Source organism: Echeneis naucrates, chromosome 2 (genome assembly GCF_900963305.1).
Source record: "Echeneis naucrates chromosome 2, fEcheNa1.1, whole genome shotgun sequence".
NCBI lineage: Eukaryota > Metazoa > Chordata > Actinopteri > Carangiformes > Echeneidae > Echeneis > Echeneis naucrates.
Genome location: NC_042512.1, coordinates 6,602,757 through 6,622,114, shown reverse-complemented (window position 1 = coordinate 6,622,114; position 19,358 = coordinate 6,602,757). Strand labels below are relative to the sequence as shown.

The window sequence follows — 19,358 nt, the reverse complement described above, 5'->3', positions numbered from 1 at the left end:
CTGAATCCTCCGGATCCGGACTGGAGGTGAACTCAACAGGAACCTCTTTTGTCACCATCAGCTGCTGAACATCTGGAGGAAACGATTCAATAATGAATCCTCTTTATTAGCTACAATATGAACACAGTTATTCCTCCAGCTGCTTCATTCTACATCTGCCAAATACAGTCCTCAGCCTTTCTCACTCATAAAAACAACCGACCCGTTTTGTGGATCAGGACTCGGGGCTGCAGCAGCTCCAGCTGGTTCCTCTGCCGGTCGATCTCCTGCCTGAAGCCCGAAGCCTCCTCCTCATATCCGGCTACCATTCTGTCCACGGCCGCTAAGATCTCCCGGCAGGCGGCGGCGAGTCTGTCGGTGACAAAACCCTGCAGGACTTCTGCTGTGGACATTTTACCTCCTTCACTTTCCAGCTGAGGGACTAAAGACCGTCAGCCCCGTTTGTGTGGAGCAGCTCCGGTCGTTTCCGGTTTGGCTGCGTCATTAATGTGGCCGAGTGGAAACAAAGACCTGTGAGAAGAGTTCTTCCTCCTGCTTCGTGCTTTTCCCGATCAATCCACAATTGAGTGAAGAAATAAGATCAGCCAGAACATCATGACACTGACAGCTGGAGTCAAACATATACACCATCTGACTAAAGGTGTATTATTATTATTATTATTATTAATAATAATAATAATAATAATAATAATAATAATAATAATAATAATAATAATAATAATAATAATAATAATAATAATAACAATAATAATAATAATAATAATAATAATAATAATAATAATATTATTATTATTATTATTATTGTTGTTGTTGTTGTTGTTGTTGTTGTTGTTGTTGTTGTTGTTGTTGTTGTTGTTATTTAAATTTCATCAATCCTCTCACACTGTTTTTCACACACATGGGTTTTACTTTTCAGAAGTGGGGTCCGTTTCACAAAGCAGGTTCAACAGATTCTGAGTCTGGCCCTGAACTCTGAGTTTTCCGTCCCAGAACAGCAGATTTGATTTAGCTTGATCAACTCGGAGTAGTTTCACCCGGAGTTAAGTGCGTGCACCAAAACTCTAAAAAGACAGCATCAATGGAGACCTGTGAAGACCAGAGTCCAGAGTCCAGGACCTCGCGGAACGTTAACTTGCCAAGGAAGTGCATATTCGAGGGCAGCTTCTATTTGCTCATTCTAAAGTTTACTATAGTAAAGACTAAGTTTTATAAATTTAAAGTTTTTGATGTTTGCATAGAAATTAGTGCATTAGAATAGGATCTAACAACTTATTCATGTGTTACATATGCTGCATGAAACTTAATCTGACACGTCTCCTACCCGGGGACCATATATTAAATAGATTTTTGGAACAGGGAGATGGAATAGGGGCTTGCTCCGTCCACTCCACGCATCGACCTGGTATTGCAGTATCTCCAGGAACGGTGCACTCCCTCTGTGTGTTCAATACAAGTCCTGTTCAGCTCAACATCACCTTAAACACATGATGTTGTCTTCATGTGTGTAACGCTGAGTGTACAGAGTGTTCATGTTCAGTTTATGGTTTTAGAATCAGTGATGCATTCATGTAGAAACATCAGTTTAATGTTGCAGCTGATTTCATCAGGTTATATTCTGCTGACCAGACTGAATCAATAAAGTTTTGTTTCAACACGTCATCGTTTAAATGTTGGTTGTATTTTGCATTTGTCAGCTGAATCCACAGAGTGACTGAAATGATGAAGTAAATCCAGGAAAGGAAAAACATTTGGCTCTGAATCTCAATGTAGATTTGAACAAAGAGCTCCAGCTGAAGAAAACAATGCTGTCTGTTTCCAGATGATGAAGAACTCAGTTCTCAGTTGATGCTCAGTTATCTCCATCTAGTGGACAGATGGTAGAAGTTGATTCCTGAAAAGAGGAAGTGACTTTTCCTCAGATCAAACTGTTGAAGGAGAACGAGCAGCTTCTTCCTCACTGACTCACTCAACTTCTGTCTCCTGGGTTTGGATTTGAGCCTCTTTCTCAGGAGCACACACAGAAAAAATAAGATTTTCTATTCCAACAATATTCGTGATGTCCTCGCGTATGAATGAATGTTTCACAAATGAGGCAGCAGCTACTCTTCCTGGGGTCCAAATGAAAATGCACATCTGCAGTCAAACAGGTTCAGGTAGATGCAGAGTCCTACATTAAAACAAACCACTTTACCATCAACCTCAACTGCATTTTTTGTAAACACTTGTTCTTATTATTAATGTTAAGACCCAGAAAGCAGCATATTTGATTGATAATCTGATCACTGATCAATAATCAGCCATTGGAAGACGCTCTGAAACTTTCTTCTGCAGTCAGAACTCATCCACCTTCAGACTGGACATCTTCTGACTGTAGAACTGGAGCTTTTTATACATCTCACTGCAGCACAATAAAGTCCTCTGTGAGTATTGTGTGTCCCACAGTGTACATGACATCTGAGCAGCAATACTTCCACCTGCTGGAGATTTATTGTTACTACAGCTGTAAAATAAATCTATCAGAACATGAACTCAGTCTGTAGAATCCAGAAGATTAATGACACACTTTGTCCTGCTGTTATGGAATCAAAACTAACTTTAGGTTTTCTATATATTAAACTCCTTGATCCTCTTGATCTGCAGTCAAATGCTCTACCACTGAGCTACACCCCCCATAAACACACACAGCCCATCACTGCAGATCAGCAGGTCTGACTGAATACATACTGTAAAGTATGAACCACAGGGGTCAGACTGAGACTTCTGAAATGTTTCATAAATAGACTGAACAGGTGAGGGCTTTGGGACGGGGCTCACTGCAGCATCTGCTGTTGATAGCTGCAGAGTGATGTGCGCTTTCCTGTCAGTTCCTCCACAAAAGTCTCCATTAACTCCAGGAACAGTCGCTAAATTTAATTAAAAGGACACAAAGGCCACACTGTTAACACTGATTGAAGATTATGTTACAGCTTCAGCTGGTGTCTTCACTGTGACAAGTGTCTTGTCAGGATACTTCAAGTAACACAGACATCAAACTTCACACAGCTACATGTGGTTCCATGGTGTCATCATGAGCACTCTGGACTCTAAATCTGTCATTCACAACAGTTTTAGATTTAACTAAACTCTTCATGATTGTACCACACAGCTTGGACAACTGGCAGTGGTGGGAGTCAAACCCACGCCTCTGAAGAGACTGGAACCTAAATCCAGCGCCTTGGACTGCTCAGCCACACTACCACATAACTTCACCTGTTTCACTGCAATAATGCCACATGTCTCACATTGTCTAACTTCTCAAAGTTGTGACTTTGGATGAAAGATACACTGTTACATGGATCAAAGGCAGCAGCTCTTCAGACTCACACATCATTCAAACCTTCAAGGAAGTGACACACTACGTTTGTCTTTGGAGCTTCATTAACAGAGTGCACTCTATTGTGGAGGTCATGAGAAAAAAATGGGAGGAGTCTTTGATCTCTGTGATGTCATTAGAATCTTTGTGACATCACAGAATCAGCATCTCCTTTGATGGTTACTGATGGAACAGGAAAAGGTCAGACCCTGATATAATCTTGTGAACCCACAAGCTTGCCTTTTTTCTTTGTGTATTTGTGTCAGACTTTCCTTCCTTTATTGTAGATACCTAACATTCTGGATCGATGCCCACATTCGTCACAAATCCATGACTGTGGTGTTATTAGCACCACGCTCTAACTTGATGAAGATTTGATCCAACCATTTTGTGGACTGAACTTCCATCAAAGGCTTGCAGAGAAACAACACGGTAAAGCAAAGCACAAAACTGTCCTGAGGATCTGTCCCACATCGGTAACTCAAAGTGATGGTGGCCATTGGTGCAACTATAAGTCTTGTGGAGAATGTGGGCATCGATCCCACTACCTCTTGCATGTTCTGCATGTCTCTGTCTCGTGATGGGCTAATTTTTCAGCAAATTTTTCGGTTATTGTTGCAGCTTTTGTTGTCAGAATGGCCGAGCGGTCTAAGGCGCTGCGTTCAGGTCGCAGTCTCCCCTGGAGGCGTGGGTTCAAATCCCACTTCTGACAGAGACCACTTTTCTTTCACCTCAACTGCAGCAAGGTGTGTTTGGGGACAAAGTTCTTTTGGTCTACTTTTGACCGCCCAAACTTTTAAAAGACCAAAATTCCTTTGACATGTTGAAATATTGCCATTCTGTCCTTGGAAAATTGAAACAACCTGGTTTTGTCCACTCCACACGTATGAGGCAATACAAATTTTGAGCCTCTGTGCGTCCAAATTTTTAAGCAAATTTCAGGCAGGAGTTGATCACACAACCATTATAATTTTAAGACTAAGCCACACAGAAAATATATATTACATAACAACTAATTACGCTTGGATGAATGAAATTGTATTTTTTTATTTAACAATTAGTGAAAACACCAAGAACAAGTGTGCATGTGGAGACATCCTCTTGATGATGAAATGAAAATCTGATTTTATTCCCATTTATATTCGTAACTGTAAACTACGATCTCTTAAAGGTAAATGTAAAATCAATTGAAGAGTACATCCAAACTTACACGTTGACTTGAGTAGTAAATGCTTCTCATGCTGTTTCTCCTTTGCTGCTGCAGCGGTGTTATATTTACGGGGAAACATGTTCTCATCCTCTCCATGGGCCTGCTTTCAGACCTCCAACTCCCCTGGGTTGAAATAACTGGATCTCCATTGATGATGGCTTTTTATAGAGGTTATGATGCTGAGCTGCTTAAAGTGTCTTATAAACAGGACATTCTGCATTCAAACCCCAGCAGTGCTTTGCTCTCAGTGGCGTTCCTGCTCATCACTTCCTGTATTACAGCTTTTGCTTGCAGTTTCTGGACAAGACAAAGTGGTTGTTGCTGTGTTGAGCAGATGGAAATGTGGTGACCGCTTTTCACACCTTGTTCACTTTCTTGATGGTGTAGATAAAAAAAAGCTTTTCCTTTTCCTGCCTGGACAATCAGGTGTGAGGTGCCATATTTCATCCTGAACAGGAAATGCCAGCTGTGTGCCGTATTTATGCTACTTTGTTCTTTGTTTACATCTGAATCACATGTGATTTTGGAAATTCTTCAAAGCAGCTTACAGCAGAGTTTACAGCAGAGTGGTGTAGCGCGGTTATGGGCCCATAACCTAGAGGTTGATGAATCAAAACAATCCTCTGCTAACAAACTTTTAGAAACAGCGAGCTGTTCGCGATCTATGGTTGGTTATATTTGAAAATGGCATCATTACAACCGTAACAATGCTCCACTGCCACTCCACCAATCAAAGGTGTGTTTGGGGAGGTAGGTATTTTGGTCGACTTTTGCCTCGTAAACAGGACATCCTGCATTCAAACCCAACCAGTGGTTCACTTTCAGTGGAGTTCCTGCTCCACTGAGGAGAAATAGTAATTTAATGGTTGTTGCGTAGACAGAAATTTGGTGATTGACCGCTTTGCCCAGGAGACAAACTTTGGTAAGAGTCATGATGGTCAGCAACTGATATTGGCAAAATGATACAAGCACTCGTCCGGGATTTGAGCTCCCGACCTCTTGCACCGTAAGCATTCAAACCCCAGCAGTGCTGTGGTTCATACTTTACAGTTTGTTTTCAGTCAGACCTGCTGATCTGCTCCTCTTATGCTCCTCGTTAATATAGTGGACAGTATCTCTGCCTGTCACACAGAAGACTTCAAACCTTCAAACTGCTGATGCACCGATATGAAATTTTTTATGAAATGTTGTTTTTTATCAATATCTGTTAAAAGTATTTTCACTGACCAGGAAACGAACCCGGGCCGCGGCGGTGAGTATACTCCTTTGATCTGTTGAAAAGTTGACATGTCAGTTGCACCGCTAATACTCTGCTAATAAAAGCAGATTCAGATTATTTTATTTGTATCTTTAGCTCAGATGTCGGTCCCCACTTCAATAACTCAAAGTGATGGTAGCCACTGGTGGAACACTATATTCATAAGAGCTTTAGATTTAAATAAACACTTCAAGATTATACTGTAGAGTGCAAAGCTTGGCAGTGGTGGGATTCGAACCCACGCCTCTGAAGAGACTGGAGCCTAAATCCAGCGCCTTGGACCGCTCGGCCACACTACCGCATGAGAACGGCAGAAAGATGTCCTTGAAACGTCCTGGACACGCAAACAATCAGCATGCAGCATCCAACCTCTCAAACTCTCAAGTCCAGCTTCTTTGTATCTTGGTGTATAGTGATGGGATGGTTCTATATTCCCACAGAACATCCCTGGGAACCCGGACACACACCTTCTCCAAATCAAATCTTCCATGTGTCGACTAAAGTTCCAGTGGATAAAACAAAGCACTTCCCTGGGTGGGCTTGAACCACCATCCTTTCAGTGAACACGCTGACCGATTGCCCCACAGAGACATGTTGTTGCAGCGTGCAACCACCCCAGATGGGACTTGAACCCACAAGTCACTATTGGGTTCAAGTCCTATCTGGGGTGGTTTGCAGCAGAGTGGTGAAGCGTGGTTATGGGCCCATAACCTAGAGGTTGATGAACAAAACCAATCCTCTGCTAAGCTAGCTGTTCGCGATCTATGGTTGGTTATATTTGAAAATGGTGTCATTACAACCGTAACAATGCTCCACCAATCAAATCAGATTTATTTGTAGAGCACCAAATCACAACAAAGTTACATCAATCATCTTCACATAAAGAGCAGGTCTAGACAAAACTCTAAAATTATTTAGAGACTCAACAGATCCCCCGATGAGCAAGCACTCGGTGCCAGTGGCAAGTCCTTTAAGAGGCAGAAACCTCGGGCAGAAGCAAGCTCAGGGGGGGCGGCCATCTGCCTCGACCGGTTGGGTTGAGAGAGGGAGACTGGCAGCTGGACCCACGTGTCAGGATGGCTCAGTGGTCTGAGGTAACAGACTCAAGATCTTTCCTGCACAAATGGGCCTTGAACATGAAAGACTCATGGTTTCTTTATTTCATAGATCAGTGTCACCTATCACTGCTGTGCAGTCTATAATGTGAACCACTAACACAACCAGCCAACCTCACACAGCTCCTTATCATAAGGGTTAGCTCTCCTGACGACTGCAAGGCAACAGCTGGGCTTGTCCAGCAAAGGAGATGCTCATTCTGTGATGTCACAAAGGTTTTAATGACATCACAGAGATCAAAGGCTCCTCCCATTTTTTCTCATGACCTCCACCATAGAGTGCTCACTGTTAATGAGGCTCAAAAGGCAATCATGGTGCTGCCATCACTTCCTGTGTTACAGCTTTTGCTTGCAGTCTCTGGACGAGAGAAACAGCGGTTTAGTGTTGGTTGCTGTGTTGAGCAGATGGTGATTGCTCTTTTTTAACAGAAGACAAACTTTGGTAAGAGTCATAATGGTGAGGCACTACATTATCAATGTAACACTAAGGGCGTTAGACAGAAGATCTAAAGGTCCCTGGTTCAATCCTGGGTTTCGGCATCAAAGGTACCTGAGTGAGGTGCAAGCTCAGGTTTCTTTGACCTACATTTCCAATATTCTCCCTCCCTCCCTCTTTCAACCACACCATGAAATATTGTGAGGTTGGATGCGTCACGCTGACTGGTTGTGTGTCCAAAAGGCTGTCAAACACATCTTTCTTCCATTTTCTCCTCCAAACATTTATACACAGTTTTGAGATTTCCCATAATGTCATTTATTTATTTATTTATTTTGAAATGATTTTTGGCGATTTTTTGGAGGATGTTTTGCATTTCTAGCAACCTGGCTAGTTCAGTCAGTAGAGCATGAGACTCTTAATCTCAGGGTCGTGGGTTCGAGCCCCACGTTGGAGATGACAAACCTGGAGGGGAAGCGTGTGTTTGGGGACATCTGGAGAGAATTGGACCTGGTAGACCTCCAAGCCTACCTTGGAAGTAATATAGACAAACCAGGTTCAGTCCAAATAGTTCCAGTTTTGTTGTTGCTTCTGTCTGCAGAACTCAAAGGTATCTGGCAGGACCATGATTGCCTTTTGAGCTTCATTAACAGAGTGCACTCTACTGTGGAGGTCATGACAAAAAAGTGGGAGGAGTCTTTGATCTCTTTAGAACCTTTGTGACATCACAAACACACCTTGCTGCAGTCGAGGTGAAAGAAAAGCACTTTCTGTCAGAAGTGGGATTTGAACCCACGCCTCCAGGGGAGACTGCGACCTGAATGCAGCGTCTTAGACCGCTCGGCCATTCTGACAACGAAAACTAGCAAATGAGCCGAAAAATTTGTTAAAAAATTAGCCCATCAAGAGACAGAGACATGCAGAACTTGTCCTGTTGCAGCCTGCTATTCCAGCTAGAATTAATAAATATCTGCCTTTGAAGCAATCAAACATGACGAGGTGGCCGAGTGGTTAAGGCGATGGACTGCTAATCCATTGTGCTCTGCACGCGTGGGTTTGAATCCCATCCTCGTCGGTGGTTGCTTTAGTCTAAGTTACAGCCTGCTATTCCACCTAAAATTATCTATCCAGTCAGAATTGTCCTCAACGTCACCTGGTTAGAGCTGAGCCACTTTTTTGATCATACTGTGATAAATGACATTCTCCAGGTTTTCCCTAACCCAAATCTGTAAACATTAGTCAAAGGAGACAAGAAGAGACAAGAAGAGCAGAGGTTGAACGGTTCCCTTCGATAGCTCAGTTGGTAGAGCGGAGGACTGTAGAGGCTTACAGCTGAAATCCTTAGGTCGCTGGTTCAACTCCGGCTCGAAGGAGGTCTTTATTTTCATCAGCCTCATCCAGCAGAGTGATGAGTCTGCCTACAGACAGGAGGTGACCACTGTTGTATCACTGTTCATGTAGAGCAGCTGTGTTTTATACTGCAAGCAGCACTGAGTTTCTAACATTCAGGAATTGAAATCCCAGTCTTCCACAAGACAGGCAGAGATCCTGTCCACATCGGGGTTTAAACAAAGAACATCCCTGGGTGGGCTTGAACCACCATCCTTTCAGATAACAGCCGGACACGCTGACCGATTGCACCACAAAGACATGTTGAGACATGTTGAGAAAATAAAAGTGATGAACTGTGGATGGCAGCCTGCTGTTGGTCTGACTGAACAACGATGCAGAAACAACAGACAAAGTCAAATGAATCAGAATTAAAAATTAAGGGTTCAATTCAGTATAAAATGTCTTTTTAATCATCTGACATCACAGATCATCTGACATCACAGATCGTCTGCCATGGCAAAAGCAGTGCAAAAGTTCACTGCAAATGCACTGCAACATGCAGTGAAAAACCAACACCACACTGCAAAATGCATCGAAAAGGTGAAGGGAAAGAAAATGTAACACACTGCAAATGCACAGCAAGCGTGCTGCAAATTTGTCTGACATATAAGCTACCTTTTGAAAAAAAAAAAAAAATCTGAATTCCAGGAAGACTGACTGCACATCTGAAGGCTCTGTGTTAAACTTCTGTTAGGATCAATGCTGGTGCTCTCCAAGTCTCCAAGCTGTCTACAAGGTCTCATGGATTTTTTTACATGCTGTCAAAAGAAGACACTCGAAAAGCAGCATACAGTACTTGCACAGACGAGGTAATGTAGGGAGGAAAGGAAAGAGAAACATCATGCGGTGTGTGACTTCACTTCCTCTGTGGATAAACAAGGAGAATAAAGCTGTTTCCTAACAGCTTCTATCCAGAGACCTTTAGTGTGTGAGGTGAACATGACAATTTTTACATATGTTGGATGTTGGCAATTGGTTCCTTTGCATCGGTTGGGAATTGAACCCAGGCCTCCCATTTGGCAGGTGTGTGTTATTTGGTGTGAACATATTTTCGAAGGACTGAGTAGCAATATTTCGACATGTCAAAGGAATTTTGGTCTTTTAAAAGTTTGGGCGGTCAAGAATAGACCAAAACAACTTTGTCCTCAAACAACACACCTTGCTGCAGTAGAGGTGAAATGAAAGTGGTTTCTGTCAGAAGTGGGATTTGAACCCACGCCTCCAGGAGAGACTGATATTTTGGTCGACTTTTGACCGCCCACACTTTTAAAATTCCTTTCTTTCCTTCCTTTAGAGTTAGCACTCTGGACTCTGAATCCAGCGATCCGAGTTCAAGTCTCGGTGGAACCTAAATCTTACCAATGGAACACTGAGAGTCCTGTCAAAATATTGCCACTCTGTCCTTCGAAAATGGAAACTACCTCCTTTTGTCCACTCTACACGTATGAATGCATGCAAAGTGTCTGATGAAGCCTCCTCTCTGCTTTATCTTCAGCAAGAAAATGTAAAATAAAATTAATTTTAGAAGTGAGCTGAAAGAAAAGGAGCAATTCTGAAAACAAGTTCAGGAAGTTTTGCATTCACCACTCGAGAGTTTTGAAATGAAATGAAAATCTGATTTTATCCCCATTTATATTTATAACTGTAAACTACGATCTCTTAAAGTTAAATGTAAAATCAATTTAAGAGTACATCCAAACTTATACGTTGACTCGGGTAGTAATTTCTTCTCATGCTGTTTCTCCTTTGCTGCTGCAGCTGTTACATTTTCGGTGAAACGTACTCATCCTCTCCGTGGGCCTGCTTTAAGACCTCCAACTCCACTGGGTTGAAATAACTGGATCTCCATTGATGATGGCTTTTTATAGAGGTTGTGCACACGTGCAACTCAACATGAACATGAACCAACTAAGATCAGCTGTTCTGGAACTGGATACTCAGATTTTCAAAGAGAAATTGGCAGCACTGATGCTGAGCTGCTTAAAGTGTCTGTCTTATAAACAGGACATCCTGCATCCAAACCCCAGCAGTGCTTCACTCTCAGTGGAGTTCCTCGTCATCACCTCAACTAAGCAGAAAGTCATCTCTGCAGTTGTTCTCTGAAACGTCTGTATCTGTATCGTAGAAGAAGTAAACATTTTACATTTTCTTGCAAAAGAAAAAAAAAACACAGAAGCACACATTCACCATATAAGAAGTGGAGACGGTTTGGCTCCATCAATGACATGATCATGATCAGCTAACACTAGCTGTGGTTCCATGGTGTAATGGTTAGCACTCTGGACTTTGAATCCAGTGATCAGATGTCCAGTGATCAGAAAGAACAAGAGCAGTCGCACCACACAAGCATTTGAAAATAAAGCTCATTTAGATTATTTTATTTGTATCTTTAGCTCAACAAAGCGCAACACAGCGTGCCAGCATTCAACTTCCCAGCAGTGCCTCTTTATTGAAGTTTAAGGTTGTTGAGATAACCTCATGTAACTTCTTCTGCAGGAGTTTAGTCAGTAATTTGGTTGAGTGACTAAGCAGGATAATATGGAGCAGTAATTTCAGTTATTTCCAACACCGTGGAGATGATGTTTGGAACTATACGAGGCCGCATCGAGGTAGCATCTTTCGCTGGTGGTCTAGTGGCTAGGATTTGGCGCTCTCACTGCCGCGGCCCGGGTTCAATTCCCGGTCAGGGAAAGTGTTTTTACTGAAAAATACAGGTGATTGAAAAATTGAATTATTTTGAACTCTCTCGAGATAGCTTTGAAACCTGTTGATGTTGTTAAAGCAGCCTTTTCTGTAATTACTGAAGTGTGCTTCGACAAACACAAAATCTTTCCCAGATGATCACAACCACTTTGACAGAAAGTGGATGTGGCGGTTAAAAATTACACTAATCTCCAGAGAAAATCTGAGCACCCTGAGCAGAGTGGCGCAGCGGAAGCGTGCTGGGCCCATAACCCAGAGGTCGATGGATCGAAACCATCCTCTGCTATTTATGCATACTGCTACATGTACATACTGGATGTCCCACTTTTTCAGCAGCACTGATTAACAGGAAAACATGGAGAATTTTGTCTGTCATATCTATAATATTGATCGTTGTAACCTACAGCTGATGAAAACCCCAAAGTAGTTTGTTTCTACAACATCTGACCTGAGCAACAAGGCTCTTTGACCAACTAAGCCACAGCACCACTCTGATTTACAGGGATGTATTTTGGATCTGAAAATTCCCCCAACATACGGGGCTGACCATCATGACTCTTACCAAAGTTTCTTTAGCATAAAATAAACGGTCACATTAATGTCCTGAATGTGCTGTGTGTAAATAATGAGGTTCATCAAAACAAAGTCAGAACCAGAAAGATGAAAGATGAAAGAAAATATATTCTTTCATGAAATGTTCCTAAACTTCTATTAAAGGCAGAATTATTGCAGCACTCTATGGTGGAGGTCATGAGAAAAAGTGGGAGGAGTCTTTGATCTCTGTGATGTCATTAGAACCTTTGTGACATCACAGAATCAGCATCTCCTTTGATGGTTACTGATGGAACAGGAAAAGGTCAGATCCTGATATAATCTTGTGAATCCACAAGTATGCCTTTCTTTGTTTGTGTACCAACAGTCTGAGCTCTGGAACATTTAATTAAAGAATACATTTTGATGAAAATTGGAAATGTCTGTTTATTGTTTATCACTTGTTAGGATCCCCGTTAGCTGTCACTGAGGCAGCAGCTACTCTTCCTGGGGTCCAAATGAAAATGCACATCTGCAGTCAAACAGGTTCAGGTAGATGCAGAGTCCTACATTAAAACAAACCACTTTACCATCAACCTCAGCTGCAGTATACACATTACACTTCCATCACCAGATCCTCTGTATATACATGTACTTCACAGTGGTGCTGTGGCTTAGCTGGTCAAAGTGCCTGTTTCGTAAACAGGAGATCCTGGATTCAAATCCCAGCAGTACCTTGTTCATAATGTAAGATGTTGTAGATAGACACTTACACATGGGAAGTGCATGTTCTACCGCTGACCTACATCCTCTGCATGGTCTGGCAGCATTAGCTAACCAGATAGCTTCTGAGCTCATTCAACACTGATCTGTCTGATGAAGCCTTTTGGATGAGATGAGGACATTGATGATGCTGCTGAATTTAGGTCACCTGCACTTATGTCAACAGTCAGAGCTCCATACACAATAAGAGTACTGAAGAAAAATACTTTAAACATGAGCTCTGTGTCACATTCATGCAGCTTGTGTAGAAACAGTTCATTCCATCAGAATGAACCTTCACCTGTTAAGGTAACAGTTTGGTAACAGTTGAGGAGGAAACTATCCAGGCTGGAAAATGTTGAGTCACGGGAGCTTTCCTGCGTGTGGGTGTTGTTGCTGAGTGGTTAATGTGATGGACTAGAAATCCCCGTGCAGGTTCAAATCCTGCCAGCAACGGTTAGTTTTTTTAAATGGACCAAGTTTCCCATTTGGGGAGAGATGCAGCATGTTTGAGAATCTCTGTTATCTGCACACCCTTAAAATATGACACAGCTGAGTGCTGTTGTTCGGACTCTAAGAGGAGAAGAGCACTCACTGGTGCTCAGTTATCAGTGGTTATGGGCCCATAACCTAGAGGTTGATGAACAAAACCAATCCTCTGCTAAGCTAGCTGTTCGCGATCTATGGTTGGTTATATTTGAAAATTGTGTCATTACAACCGTAACAATGCTCCACCAATCAAATCAGATTTATTTGTATAGCACCAAATCACAACAACGTTACATCAATCATCTTTACATAAAGAGCAGGTCGAGACAAAACTCAAAAATTATTTAGACACTCAACAGATCCCCCGATGAGCAAGCACTTGGTGCCAGTGGCAAGGAAAAACTTCCTTTAAGAGGCAAAACCAGGGGGGGCAGCCATCTGCCTCGACCGGTTGGGTTGAGAGAGGGAGAGAGAGAGCTGACACTGTCCTATCAAAGCTATCATTAACTTTTCTGTTTCCTCACCAGAGACTGGCAGCTGGACACACGTGTCAGGATGGCTCAGTGGTCTGAGGTAACAGACTCAAGATCTTTCCTGCACAAATGGGCCTTGAACATGAAAGACTCATGGTTTCATTATTTCATAGATCAGTGTCACCTATCACTGCTGTGGAGTCTATAATGTCAACCACTAAAGGGAAGAAGCTGCATCACCTGAACAGGGACTTGAACCCTGGACCCTCAGATTAAAAGTCTGATGCTCTACCGACTGAGCTACTCAGGCTTCTGACAGGTGGATAATTCAGATGAAATTAAATTAATTATTTCAGCTTGACTCAAACAAACGGCCCTGTCCCAGCCAGGGGTTGCAATCGGTCAGCGTGTTCGGCTGTTTTCTGAAAGGATGGTGGTTCGAGCCCACCCAGGGACGATCTTTGTTTAGTTCACTGGTATTATAGTTCACACGTGGAAGAACGGAGGATTTTTACGTTGATGCTCAGTTATCTCCATCTAGTGGACAGATGGTAGAAGTTGATTCCTGAAAAGAGGAAGTGACTTTTCCTCAGATCAAACTGTTGAAGGAGAACGAGCAGCTTCTTCCTCACTGACTCACTCAACCTCTGTCTCCTGGGTTTGGATTTAGGTCTGGGTCTGGGTCTGGGTCTAAGACCAGGTGGGCCTGCTCAGAGTCTCTGTGTTGGATGTGAGCTGCTGAAATCTCTGAACACCATGACACAGATAATATCAGTCTGATGTGTCATCTGTAATCCAGATGTTGTCAGCAACAAACAGATGTTCCTGACAGAAGCTGTGCTGATTCACTTCAAGCAGCACATGAGCCTCTTTCTCAGGAACACACAGAAAAAATAAGATTTTCTATTCCAACAATATACGTGATGTCCTCGTGTATGAATGAATGTTTCACTGATGCAGATTTTTTCAGAACAACATCAACAACTAATAACTCCACAACGAGACTGTGTGACGTCACTGGAGATCAAAGGCATTTCCTGCCTTTCATTGATCTCCAACATGACACAGATGCATAAGTCATACTATCTCACGTTTGCATTAATCTTCAGCGTTGATTATGAAGCACGGGAAGTCTTTATCTTGTGCAACACCCTGATCTCTCAACTATCCACTCAGCTTGGAGCAATTTATCCTGTGTAGTCATCCTACCAAATTACCAAAGTGAACACAAGTGTAATGTGTATACTGCAGCTGAGGTTGATGGTAAAGTGGTTTGTTTTAATGTAGGAGCAAAAGTTGAACAATATGGAGACTTTACTTGGGACGGCTGTCTTTGGAAGCTTGTTCACATTGTGAAGCTTTTAAATGCAGTTTATTTTACTGAGGACAAAGAAAAAGACCGATTCACTTGTAGAGCTGCTGGTAAAACAGGGACAGTCTGAGATTGCTTGGACATCCTGACTGCACAAAAGAGAGAAATTTCAGGATTCCTGATCCAACAAACATTTGGCTCCTCGCCCAGTTTGGTTCTTTCTTCTGTCAGCAGAACTCAAAGGTATCTGGCAGAACCATGATTGTCTTTGGAGCTTCATTAACAGAGTGCACTCTACTGTGGAGGTCATGAGAAAAAAGTGGGAGGAGTCTTTGATCTCTTTGATGTCATTAGAACCTTTGTGACAGACCTTTGTGTTTTCTTCCTCTACGATACAGACACAAACTGGCAGCACTGATGCTGAGCTGCTTAAAGTGTCTGTCTTGTAAACAGGACATTCTGCATCTCAGTCAGAGTTGACCTCACCCGAAGTACCCCATAACTCTTGCCAAATGACTTTTTATGACCTGCTTGTTTTGACCTACATTTCCAATATTCTGCCTCCTCTTTCAACCACACCATGAAATATTGTGAGGTTGAATGCTGCACGCTGACTGCTTGTGTGTCCAAATGGCTTCAAAGACATCTTTTTGCCATTAACTCCTCCAAACCTTTGGACACGAAAGACAAAGAATTCATCAGTGTCTTTGATTGGAGTAAATCAATAGATTCTGTAATTGAAGTCATCTAACGTCTAAGAAGACATCAATTCCATGACTTGTTGTGTTTGGTAGTTAACACAGCACCAAGAAATAACACTATTAAATTCAAAACTCAAGTAAATGTTGAGTTTGCGTAATTAATTGCGACTTTCACTTTGTGGTGGCAGTTATGGCTCCCACCAAACCTGCTGTTTCCTTTATCAGTCAGCACTGCCTCAACAAGTAGCACTTAGTGAATTCAACAGCCAAGTCAGTGCTCAGGTAAGCTAAAGTGTTATGGAGAATGTGGGCATCGATCCCACTACCTCTCACATGCTAAGCAAGCGCTCTACCATTTGAGCTAATTCCCCTGTACTGGCATGGTGGCATGCAAGCTAAGCTTGCCCCTTTAAAAAGGCTCCTTTAACAACCTCTGCGTTCACCATCAACAGGTTTCAAAGATATTTAGAAATCATTCACGATGGCCTTAAAGGCAGATCCCATAACCCATCGACCTCTGGGTTATGGGCCCAGCACACTTCCGCTGCGCCACTCTGCTCGCTGCATTGAGGTCACAGTGTCCTCTGGAGTTTTGTGTAATTTTTAACCACCACATCCACTTTCTCTCAGCATCCTTCCCAAAAGCCAACAGCGGTTTTGTTTGGACTGTGTTCACTGAGTTGCCAGATTGGGCTTCATTGGGCAGGTGAGATGAGAATTGGGCTGCTTGTGAATATGTGTGCAGCTCTTTGTTTAAATATTGTCAGCAATATTACAGAACAAACTAAAAGCACAGTGTCCAAAAAAAGATTTTGGACAATGCTTATTCCTAACCCCTGTTTCAAAACATTGCAGCTAAGATTTGGGAAAAGGCACTTTTCAGCAGCTAAGCTTTGGGGAAAAGCACTTCTAACAACCTTTGAGTTCACCATCAACAATGCAATGACTTTAAGATTTAAGATTAAGATTAAGATTTAACCCTTTCCTCACATTTTCACTGTGCGCTGTGGTGAAATAGCTCACTGAAATAGAAGATACAAATAAAATAATCTAAACCGGCTTTTATTTTGAAATGATTTTTAGCGATTTTTTCGGAGGATGTTTTGAATTTCTAGCTCAGTCGGTAGAGCATGAGACTCTTAATCTCAGGGTCATGGGTTTGAGCCCCACGTTGGGCGATATGCAGTTTTTTTTTAGACCCAAAGTTACAGTTCCAATATTCTGCCTCGTCTTTCAACCACAACGACATGAAATATTGTGAGGTTGAATGCTGCACGCTGACTGGTTGTGTGTCCAAATGGCTTCAAAGACATCTTTCTGCCATTCGCTCCTCCAAACCTTTGGACACAGCTTTGAGCTGTCTCACAGGTGTCATTATTTCAGTGAAGATGTATGTATGGATGTATTCCCCCTGAATCCTGCAATTCACAGCTTCCACCAAATGGAGCCAAATAATGAGATGGAGGAGAGCTGTCAGTGTTTCAGTATAAACATACATCATACAGCCCTGACCACTGTTGTATCCAGGCAGAGCTGACTGCTGCTTTTCATGGAGAGCAGTGACCACATACAGCTGCTAGCTTCACTGCACTAATGCCACATGTCTCACATTTTGTGTCTCCTCAAAGCTGTGTCCAAAGGTTAGGAGGAGAGAGTACCAGAAAGATGCCCTTGAAGCATCCTGGACACACAACCAGTCAGCGTGCACCATCCAACCTCACAAACTCTCATAGTCGTGTGTCACTTTGCTGGTGGTCAGTCATTGGTGGTTCATCTGTAAACTGCTCACCTCCCAGGTGTGAGCCCTGGGTTCAATTCCTGGCCAATGCAACATAAATCTTTACCATCTTTACATCTAACCAACCAACATCAGCTGGGTCACAGCACAGCACAGAGGATTTTCAACCCACGGATCCAGATGAGACTGAAGCGCAGCCAGCTATGAGCAGAGTGGCGCAGCGGAAGCGTGCTGGGCCCATAACCCAGAGGTTGATGGATCAAAACCATCCTCTGCTATTTATACACACTAAAGATTCCTTTACTGTCCCACCAGGAGTGATAACTTAAACTGGAAAATGTCAGCAGTTTTTCAGCAGCACTGATTAACAGGAAAACATGGAGAATGTCATTTCTCGCTTTCCCCAGTTATGTGTACTGTTCTGCTCCTGACTTATATGTATTATGTATTATGTATTTCATCAGCATTTTGTTGGGGCAGGTGGGACTTAAACACTGACCCTTGTCCAAAGTGGGAAATGACGGAGAAAGTCCAACAATCTATGAGGGGAGAAAAATTCATGGCACCCAGAGTGAGAAGCAAACTCCAAAACTAAGAAGCACAAATGCACATTGCATTTATCATACAAGACAAAAACACTTTTTTTGGTTATTTATGCACTCAAAAGTTTTACCTGTCGCATGATCTCAGAAGCTAAAGCTGCCACACCATGCAGGGGATGTAGCTCAGTGATCAAGATGGATCCAGTCAAGTGCTGGTAGAGACGATGGAACAGACGATAAACTGACAACAGGACATTAAAATCAGCCACACTCAGAGACCACGTGGCCTAAAGGATGAGTAGTCTGCCTTTGGATCAGAAGGCTGGGGGTTGGAGTCCCTTTGTGGTTGGTCAGAGGTGTATTACAGGTGAAGGGAATAAACAATTTGAAATTTCCTGAATAACATTTTATCTCTGATTTCGGCTTTAACTTAAGAACCAATGCCTGGTATAAAAGGTGTTCATGTTGAAGACATAGAATCTGTGATGTGTTACACTAAGTGACTTTAATGCCATAATTAAATAACAAAGCTCAGGGAATGTCTTTGAAAGGACCCACAACAGCTGCTGAAACCTGGAATTGAAACAGGGACCTTTAAACCTTCAATCTAACGCTCTCCCAAATGAGCTATTTCAGCACAGCACACAGTGGAAATGACTTCTCATTATTGCTTCCATGACCTGGAAGTGGAACTAAAGGTGTGTCCCTATCACCGGCCTTGATAATGATAACTGAGCACCAGTGAGAGCTCTCCTCCTCTTAGATGAGTCCTAACAACAGCACTCAGCTGTGTCTCTCCCCAAATGGAAAACTTGGTCCATAAAAGGAAGTAAACATTGTTGGCAGGATTCGAACCTGCGCGGGGAAACCCCAATGGATTTCTAGTCCATCGCCTTAACCACTCGGCCACAACAACCATGCAGAGCAATGCTCCTGTGACTCAGCATTTTCCAGCCTGGATAGTTTTCTACTCAAAGGACAGGGCACCTTCTTGTTGTGAGGAAGCACGGCTTTCAACCTTTGTGGAAGTGACACACAATTGTGAGGAGCACAAGCGTTGACTGACACAGACGTGGTTTTAGAGAAAAACTGCAGAGAAACTGTCAGCACTGATGCTGAGCTGCTTAAATTGTCTGTCTTATAAACAGGACATCCTGCATTCAAACCCCAGCAGAGCTTCACTCTCAGTGGAGTTCCTGCTCATCACTTCCTGTATTACAGCTTTTACTTGCAGTTTCTGGACAAGACAAAGTGGTTGTTGCTGTGTTGAGCAGATGGAAATGTGGTGATTGGCCACTTTTCACAGGAGACAAACTTTGGGAAGAGTCATGATGGTCAGGCAGT

The 19,358-nt window shown here is 42.6% G+C and overlaps 9 non-coding genes and 1 pseudogene across 9 annotated transcripts; 6 read left to right on the top strand and 4 right to left on the bottom strand.

The window, feature by feature from the left end:
* Window positions 1-1,264: 1,264 nt before the first annotated feature.
* Window positions 1,265-1,436, top strand: LOC115058320 (uncharacterized; annotated as a pseudogene).
* Window positions 1,437-3,981: 2,545 nt separating this feature from the next.
* trnal-cag (transfer RNA leucine (anticodon CAG)) lies at window positions 3,982-4,064 on the top strand. Its single transcript has one exon. It is a non-coding gene; the product is annotated as a tRNA-Leu (tRNA).
* Window positions 4,065-6,037: 1,973 nt separating this feature from the next.
* trnal-uag (transfer RNA leucine (anticodon UAG)) lies at window positions 6,038-6,119 on the bottom strand. The gene has a single exon. It is a non-coding gene; the product is annotated as a tRNA-Leu (tRNA).
* A 2,023-nt stretch (window positions 6,120-8,142) lies between these two features.
* trnal-cag (transfer RNA leucine (anticodon CAG)) lies at window positions 8,143-8,225 on the bottom strand. Its single transcript has one exon. It is a non-coding gene; the product is annotated as a tRNA-Leu (tRNA).
* Window positions 8,226-8,364: 139 nt separating this feature from the next.
* Window positions 8,365-8,446, top strand: trnas-gcu (transfer RNA serine (anticodon GCU)). The gene has a single exon. It is a non-coding gene; the product is annotated as a tRNA-Ser (tRNA).
* Window positions 8,447-8,656: 210 nt separating this feature from the next.
* trnay-gua (transfer RNA tyrosine (anticodon GUA)) lies at window positions 8,657-8,744 on the top strand. Its single transcript is given in 2 exon segments — window positions 8,657-8,693; window positions 8,709-8,744. It is a non-coding gene; the product is annotated as a tRNA-Tyr (tRNA).
* Window positions 8,745-11,680: 2,936 nt separating this feature from the next.
* Window positions 11,681-11,752, top strand: trnam-cau (transfer RNA methionine (anticodon CAU)). The gene has a single exon. It is a non-coding gene; the product is annotated as a tRNA-Met (tRNA).
* A 908-nt stretch (window positions 11,753-12,660) lies between these two features.
* trnat-cgu (transfer RNA threonine (anticodon CGU)) lies at window positions 12,661-12,734 on the top strand. Its single transcript has one exon. It is a non-coding gene; the product is annotated as a tRNA-Thr (tRNA).
* Window positions 12,735-13,958: 1,224 nt separating this feature from the next.
* Window positions 13,959-14,031, bottom strand: trnak-uuu (transfer RNA lysine (anticodon UUU)). Its single transcript has one exon. It is a non-coding gene; the product is annotated as a tRNA-Lys (tRNA).
* Window positions 14,032-18,848: 4,817 nt separating this feature from the next.
* trnas-aga (transfer RNA serine (anticodon AGA)) lies at window positions 18,849-18,930 on the bottom strand. The gene has a single exon. It is a non-coding gene; the product is annotated as a tRNA-Ser (tRNA).
* Window positions 18,931-19,358: the final 428 nt, after the last annotated feature.